At 46.9% G+C, this 8,853-nt stretch overlaps 1 long non-coding RNA gene across 1 annotated transcript; it reads right to left on the minus strand.

Annotated features, from left to right (window-relative positions):
* Window positions 1-5,223: 5,223 nt before the first annotated feature.
* Window positions 5,224-8,853, minus strand: LOC146360011 (uncharacterized). The gene is made up of 2 exons (XR_014786909.1): window positions 7,178-8,853; window positions 5,224-6,659 (listed from the first exon to the last, which is right to left on the minus strand). It is a non-coding gene; the product is annotated as an uncharacterized LOC146360011 (long non-coding RNA).

Raw genomic sequence — 8,853 nt, forward strand, 5'->3', positions numbered from 1 at the left:
CAGCCATCTGGGTGTTAGCATCCTGAGAAGCACGCCTATCCATATCTGAACTCACTCGGGAAGATGCCTCCCCCAGTTCTGGCTGTCCCCCTTCTGAATCTGAACTGCTAACTATGTTCATACACTCAGAATCAATCCTGACAGGTATATCCCTTTCATGGCTTAGAGCAGGCACCCCCTCCACACACACACACTTTTTTGGACCCATGGGCACATTTGGACATTTGAGAAACTGCTGCGGGCACCACCACAAAATGGTTCCCATGGAGGATGCGGCTAGTCACATAATGGTTGCCGAGGGGACCTAGCTGGTCAAGAGTTGGGGGAGAGGAGAGAAATAGCAAGGCTAGAGGCTGGGAGGTAGGGGGAAATGGAAAGAGTTGCTTCTTGGCCCATCCGATCTTCTGTCCACATAGACCTTTCCCCTTTGCACACTCTCTCTCTCTCCCTCCCCACTCTCAGCCTCTAGCTTCACTATTTTTCTCCCCCAATCCCTTCCCTTCCTATTTCTCTCCCTTCCTGATCTGTACCCTTCCTCTTTCTCTCCCTTCCTAGCCCCTAGTCTTGCCCTTCCTCTCCTACTCACCCCTTTACCTTGCTGTTTGTCCCCATTCCCAGTCTTTAGCTTCTCTATTTCTCTCCCCACCACCTCTTTACCTCATGGTTTCTTTCCTCTCCTAGCCCCTAGCCTCGCTCTTTCTCTCCCCTCTATCCCTTCACCTTGCTTTCTCTTCCAGGCTGTTGAACACCTGATCTGCAGCAGGGTCAGGAACAGGAAGGAGAAAATGGCGCCCTAACATTTTTCAATTTTATATCATTTTTGTTTTTGAAGGGGGCAGGAAGTGAAAGCTGTGCGGGCACCACTGGCGGTGCTCACAGGTGCCACACTGGGACCCCTGGCTTAGAGAGCAACATCTACTCAGGCCTGTATTCCTAGAAATGGCCTTCATTAGCATAAATATGGAACATCTAATATCAGGCAATTTTTTTCCCACTCCCAGCAACACAAGAGAAGAATAATGGCAGTCGTAGACCCAGATCTCCACACCAGCCATTATCCAAGTTTCAATTCAGCTTCCGTATAAGTCCATGTTCAACTAGGGCCATACTTGGGTAAGTCTTCTGGCTCTGTATACACAGGATTGCAGCCTAGTTACCCATCCCAGCTTTTGCTATTGCGACTCATTCATGCAGACTAGAATACAAACAGCGCAATCCTATGCACACTTACTGAGAGTATGCCTCACTGAGCTCAATGTGACTTACTTCTAAGTAAACATGCACTGCATTGAGGTGAAACCACTTCTACATTTTGGGTGGTGAGCACAAAAGGATGGTATATATTGTACAATTTACAATATATGCTAGTCACATGTTTACAAAGAAATTAGTCACAGAGTCCAGCTGGGCTTTCTCCTAAGTGTGCAGAGAACTGCAGGTTTAAGTGTAACAGGTAATAATTCTGGACTGTAATCATCTGTGGGGATGTATTACCTCTCAGTCCCAGCCTCTATCTTCAAAAACGGAAACAGAGAGAGGAATGGGGGCCTGCCACACAAGACTGCAAGGAACAAGGAGGATTGTAGAGGACATTAGAAGTAAACAACACTGAAGAACAACTCCTGAAAAACACTTCCCTATTTTTGATTAAAATTAATGGAACACAGCATGTATCAGCCAGCATTGCTGGCTGGAGAGATGCCGGGAGCTGTAGGACTTGTTTCTGTCTAAACATGCATAGGATTGTGCCTTTAATTAATCTCGTCAAATGATAATAAACTATACTGGGGAAAAAATATTCTCAGACCACTGACCTGCTTTGCATTGCTAATGGTGTCTCTTAGTAAGCACTATGCACTACCTTGGAGAGATTTGCCCCAAAGAAGCATAAGAACATAAGATCTATGCTGCATCAGACCAAAAGTCCATCTAGTCCAGCATTCTGTTCACACAGTTGCCAACCAGCTGCCCATGGGGAATGCACAAACAGGACATGAGTGCAACAGCATCCTCCCACCCATGTTCCCCAGCCCCTGGTGCATATAGGCATACTGCCTCTGATACTGGAGGTAGCATATACCCATCAGGACTAGTAGCCATTGATAGCCTTCTCCTCTGGGAGAAGTATCTGATTGTGTGTTCTAAAATCTCTTTATTTATTTATTTTTAATTTTTTTGCCTGCCATTGCTTGGACTTGTACAAGGACAAATTAACTGGACTTAAAAAAAAAAAGTTTACATGTGCCTGAATTATATTCTAAGGAGCATTCTAAGGCCTCCTGTGAGGCTTTGGCAAGGCACTTTGCAGATAAAATTGATCAGATTAGGTGTGTTACTCTGCACACTGTGGATACAGTTACACTGTGGCAAACCGGTTTTGTGGGATCGGTTCCAGCTTCTTCCTCCTGATGAAGTGGACACGGTGCTTTCATCTGTAAGGCCGACCACCTGCTTACTTGATCCTTGACCATCTTGGCTCATTATGAGCTGCAGAGAGAGACTGGGTAAGGGGATCAAGGCGGTGGTGAACGCCTCCCTTGAGGAGGGAGTGATGCCATCAGCCCTCAAGGAGGTAGTGATAAGACCGCTCTTAAAGAAGCCCTCCTTGGATCCTCAAGTTCTGAACAACTTTCACCCAGTCTCAAATCTGCCATTTTGGGGCAAGGTGATTGAGCGGGTGGTGGCGGTGCAGTTGAAGGCACACTTGGAAGAAACTGATTATCTAGACCCATTTCAGTCGGGCTTCAGGCCTGGGCATGGGACAGAAACGGCCTTGGTCGCCTTGGTGGATGATATGAGGAGGGCTCTGGATAGGGGTGAATGCTCCTTCCTTGTTCTCCTCGACCTCTCAGCGGCTTTTGATACCGTTGACCACGGTATCCTCCTGGACCGCCTGGAGGGGTTGGGCATTGGAGACACTGTATTGCGGTGGTTCCGGTCCTTCCTCTCCGGCAGGTACCAGAGGGTAGCACTGGGAGAGGAGGTTTCGGACCCGTGGCCACTTACTTGTGGGGTGCCACAGGGTTCCATCCTCTCCCCGATGCTATTTAACATCTATGTGAAGCCGCTGGGGGCTATCATCCGGAGGTTTGGGGTGCAGTGTCATCAATATGCGGATGACACGCAGCTCTACCTCTCATTCAAATCTTCACCAAGGTTGGCCGTAGAATCCCTGTCCAAATGTCTGGAGATGGTGAGTGGCTGGATGGGGAGGAATAAGCTGAAGCTGAACCCTGACGAGACCGAGGTACTTTTGGTGGGAGACAAGAGGAGGCTGGGGGATGTTGACCTGGTGTTGAATGGGGTACGGCTACCCTTGAAAGACCAGGTCCGCAGCCTGGGGGTCATTTTGGACTCCCAGCTGTCCATGGAGGCTCAGGTGTCAGCTGTGAGCCGGACAGCGCTGTATCAACTCCATCTGATACGGCGGCTGCGCCCCTACCTTCCCGACCATCTGCTCCCATCGGTAGTACATGCCCTGGTCTCCTCTCGTTTAGACTACTGTAATGTGCTCTACGTGGGGTTACCCTTGAAGACGGTTCGGAAACTGCAGCTGGTACAGAACGCGGTGGCTCGCCTGATTAAAGGCAGCCGCCAGCGAGATCACATCACTCTAGTGCTGAAGGAGTTGCACTGGTTACCAGTTGTTTTCTGGGCCAAATTCAAGGTGTTGGTTTTGACCTTTAAAACCCTATATGGTTCCGGCCCAGCCTATCTTAAGGAGCGCCTCCAGCAACACCAGACAGGCCGCTTAACAAGATCAGCCTCGGATGGCCTTCTCTCTGTCCCATCAGCCAGGTCAGCTAGACTGGTGGGGACGAGGGAGAGGGCCTTTTCTGTGGTGGCCCTCACTCTGTGGAACTCCCTCCCTAGGGAACTCCGTCATGCCCCCTCTTTAATGAGCTTCCGTCGTGCATTAAAAACGTGGTTGTTCAAGCAGGCATTTGGGGTGGGTTAGGGTATTTTTAAAAAAATTTATGGTAGAATTTTATTGTTTTAAATTGTTTTATGGTGTGTTGTACATCACCCAGAGTGGCTGGGTGACCAGCCAGATGGGCGATTAATAAATTTAATAAATAAATAAATAAATAAATACCATTTCTTCTAAGTGCAAACTTGGGTGGTTGAGTGCCAACAGGATTGGAGCCAAAACTAAGCCACTGAAAACAAGAGATATGCAGAAGTACAAAACAGCAACACACATACCCTAAAAAGAGTGGTGGAGAACCCCAACATCCAAATGATGGCTGAGCATGCTCATTTGCCTCCGGGAGCCCTGGAACGCTGAGTATCAGTTGGAAAAGAAAAATTGAGACATGGGAGCGGGGAGGGGAAGAGAGAAGACAGAACTGGCCTGCTTGAGCTCCTTGCGCCTTACCAGAGGTGGGCAACTTGTGGTCCTCCAGATGTCTTGGCCTGCAACTCCCATCAGCCCTAGCCAGTGTAGTCAATGGTGAGGGATCATGGGAGTTGTAGGTTGAAAAAAACCAAGAGGGCCACAAGTTGCCCACTGCTGCTATAAGGTCCTGGAATTGGGCGTGGCTGGCTGGAACCCTAAACTTGGAGTGTTCTTTTCAGGAGTTTACACTGCAACATTTTCTTGCAGCTCCCGCTTGTATTATATATTTCCTTCATGTTGTGAAAGCCGTGTCCCAAGTACCTAGAAAAGATGTGTGTGTGTGGGGGGGGAATGGAGACTGACTAGTTTATAATGTCCTCTGGTTAGCAGTTCAGCGCCCTCACTGGTTGCCTTTTTGTGAGTTCTCAGAGGCAAACCCCATTCGGGAGACAGTCAGAAGCTGTCTTTCTTGGTCTCTCTTACTCCTGCTGATCCATCCAGCCCAGCTTTTGCCCTCGTCTTGAGAGTCTCACAATAGCATCTATAGATATCCATACTGCCCATGGGTAAAACAGGCAAAGGAGCTATTAGGGTCCCTTGCTTGCCTCCCACTCCCCTGGTGCTCTCCTTCCTCCAAGCCCCCCACTCCAGTACCTGTTCAGACCTACTCCTGTTCCAAGGTCCCTTGCCATCTTACCTTATCTAGATCAGGGCTGGGCTGAAAGTAGATCTCTAGTTGTTTTGGACATCAATTCCCAGCATTCCTGACCATTGACCATGCTAGCAGGGGCTTCTGGGAGCTGAAGCCTAAAATATCTGGAGGTCCTACGTCATGAGTTTTGTATTTGAAAAATAAATAAGACACATTTTTAAAACCATGTTGCTTAGTAGTTATGCAATCAGAATAATTTTAATTGTACACATTACATTTGCAGTAAATACACAGGGTTTGACTTTTTACACAGAAGCATTTCCTGTATATATGTGGTACATGTGTTGCCCATTAATCGTACGCACACACAAACACACACACTCATGTCCATCATGAGAACTGACCTGATAGAATTACATTCAAAGACATTTTAGTCAGAGTTATTTCCTATTAGACACCCGTTCCCCACATATGCAAAACTATATTAATATCCCACCTTTCTTATATAAAGGTAGCATACATGGAATTTTAAAGTAGTACCCATCCACACACTTAACCAGTTCTAAGCCTGCTTAGCTTGTAAAGTAATTGTATTATGTACCTTCAGAACCACATCCTAGGATTAAGATTGCTCTAAAAGGCCTACACATGCTGTGCAGTCTTTTTCATTTTAATAAGAGTTCAAAGAACCTTAAGACAAATCCCACCGAAGTAACTGAAGCACTGGCTGATAAATTTGTCCTAGATTTTATTTAACTTTTAATTTATTATTACATTTATATCCCATCTTTTCCCCTCTTGCAAGGAACCCAAGGTGGCCTAGATTATCCTCCTCCATTTTATCCTCACAACAAACCTGTGAGGTAAGCTAGGCTGAGAGTCAGTGACTAGCCACCCAGTGAGCTTCATGGCTGACAGGGGACTAGAACCCTGATCTCCTGAGTCCCAGTTCAACACTCTAACTGCTACACCACACTGGCTCTCATACTGGATTATTTGCCACTTCATAGTTGTCAGTGAAATAAATTTGTTCTAATTTCTGTGTGCACATACTTCTAGTCTGCATACAGGGTACTTCTGGACAAGGTTTCTCTAGTCTACAAAAAGTTTTAAAGGTGTAAAGGTGTCCCCAACCAGTCGTGTCCAACTCTAGGGTGTGGTGCTCATCTCCATTTCTAAGCCGAAAAGCCAGCGCTGTCCAAAGACGCTTCCGTGGTCATGTGGCCGGCATGAACACCGAGGTGCACGGAACGCTGTTACCTTTCCCGCTGAAGCGGTACCTATTTATCTACTTGCAATTTCTTGCTTTCGAACTGCTAGGTTGGCAGAAGCTGGGACTGAAGACGGGAGCTCACTCCATCACGCAGCACTCGGGTCTCGAACTGCTGTCCTGCCGATCTTCCGGTCTGCAGTTCAGCGTCTTAACCACTAAGCCACCGCAGCCCTTACAAAAAGATTTATACCTGGGCAAAAACATATTACACATTGCACAGCAAGATTCCAGTCTTAGAAGAAAAGAGGAGTAAAGAAATAGATGTCGAGAGGAACCTGTATTTTTAAGGATTACCCAGAACAGCCTTCCCCAACTAGGTGTTTTAGACTACAACTTGTAGCATTCCTGACCATTTTGGATTACAACTCTGTTTTTCTCACCATTGGCCATGCTGACTGGGGCTGAGGGGAATAGAAGTCCAACACATTTAGAGGGCACCAGCTGGGTGAAGCCTGGCCTAGAAGCAAGCATTCTGCCAGACGTTGCTTCCTTCTACAGCACCAGATGTTTACAACACCACTTCTTCCTTCTATGTACCACTTAGTGGTACTGGAACTGTTTCCAGAGTTTAGGCCCATCAACTTTATTTACCATACACTTCGATTAAAACAAAAACAGGCAAGTCACCTGTAATTCATCACACACACCTCTAAGCTCAAATGTAGCCCCATGTCAATTAACATACTTCACATGCTCACAACTTTGAAATCAATGGATTCCTATCAGATGCGGTCCTATAATGGGCCAAGCTGAAATAATCAGGCCCTGGCAGATTTCAGGTATTCTCGTTAAGGCTGCCATGATGCACAGTTAGCCCTGTCTAAGGCCAGCTTTCTCCAACCTGGTGCCGCCCAGATGGCTTGAACTTCAACTCCCGTCAGCCCCAGTCAGCATGGACAATGGTGAAGAAAACTGGGAGTTGTAGTCCAAAATTCTCAGGGCACCAGGCTGAGGGAGGCATCCTATGCCCACTGCCTTACAGTGCAATACTATACCTGTCTACTCAGAAGTAAGCCCTGTTGGATCCAATGGGGCTTACTCCCAGGTAAGCAGGTAGAGGACTGCAGACTTACCATTATGTGCGAACCGAGAACTACCGGAAGTACAAGCTGGGTTTCGAAGAGGCAGAGGAACTAGAGATCAAATCGCCAACATCCGCTGGATCATAGAGAAAGCAAGAGAATTCCAGAAAAACGTCTATTTCTGCTTCATTGACTACGCTAAAGCCTTTGATTGTGTGGATCACAACAAACTGTGGCAAATTCTTAAAGTGATGGGAGTACCAGACCACCTTACCTGTCTCCTGAGAAACCTGTACGAGGGTCAAGAAGCAACAGTAAGAACCGGACATGGAACAACCGAGTGGTTCAAAATTGGGAAAGGAGTACGACAAGGCTGCATATTGTCACCCTGCTTATTTAACTTATATGTAGAGTACATCATGAGAAATGCCAGGTTGGATGAATCAGAGGTCGGAATTAAGATTGCTGGGAGAATTATCAACAACCTCCGATATGCAGACGGTACCACCCTAATGGCAGAAAGTGAAGAGGATCTAAAGAGCCTCTTGTTGAGGGTGAAAGAGGAGAGTGCAAAAGCTGGTTTGAAACTCAACATTAAAAAAACTAAGATCATGGCATCTGGCCCTATCACTTCCTGGCATATAGAAGGGGAAGAAATGGAAGCAGTGACAGATTTTACTTTCTTGGGCTCCAAGATCACCACAGACGGTGACTGTAGCCATGAAATTAAAAGACGCTTGCTCCTTGGGAGGAAAGCTATGGCAAACCTAGACAGCATAGTAAGAAGCAGAGACATCACCTTGCCAACAAAGGTCCGTCTAATCAAAGCTATGGTTTTCCCAGTAGTAATGTATGGCTGTGAGAGCTGGACTATAAGGAAGGCTGAGCGCCGAAGAATTGATGCTTTCGAACTGTGGTGCTGGAGAAGACTCTTACGAGTCCCCTAGACTGCAAGGAGGTCAAATCAGTCAATCCTAAAGGAAATCAACCCTGAGTGCTCATTGGAAGGACAGATACTGAAGCTGAAGCTCAAATATTTTGGCCACCTAATGCGAAGAGAAAACTCTCTGGAAAAGACCCTGATGCTGGGAAAGATTGAAGGCAAAAGGAGAAGGGGACGGCAGAGGATGAGATGGCTAGATAGCATCACCAATGCAATGAATATGAACCTGAGCACACTCCGGGAGAGTGCTCAGGACAGGAAGGCCTGGCGTGCTATGGTCCATGGGGTCACGAAGAGTCGGACACGACTGAACGACTGAACAACAACCCTACAGAGGATCAGGCTTTACATGGGCAACAGACAGATGTGATGCATGGGGTACAATTTACCAGGAAGTTCTTCTGTGCAACCCCAGTGATATTAACTGCAGCATGCAAAAGCACAAATCCCTAAGTTAATTAGTGGGCACGTGGAGCGGCATTTGGATACTGTGTCTCAGGCATCAAAACACCCTGAATTTGGGGCCAAAATTCACTATTCGTCCTTCACGTTTGCAGTATGAGAATGCTGAGAAGCAGCTCCCCTGACGAGCAGAAAATAGAATCAGTTCCATGATATGAAAAC

Source organism: Heloderma suspectum, chromosome 1, assembly GCF_057233095.1.
Source record: "Heloderma suspectum isolate Gila_16-S chromosome 1, 16-S_ref, whole genome shotgun sequence".
NCBI classification, from domain to species: domain Eukaryota; kingdom Metazoa; phylum Chordata; class Lepidosauria; order Squamata; family Helodermatidae; genus Heloderma; species Heloderma suspectum.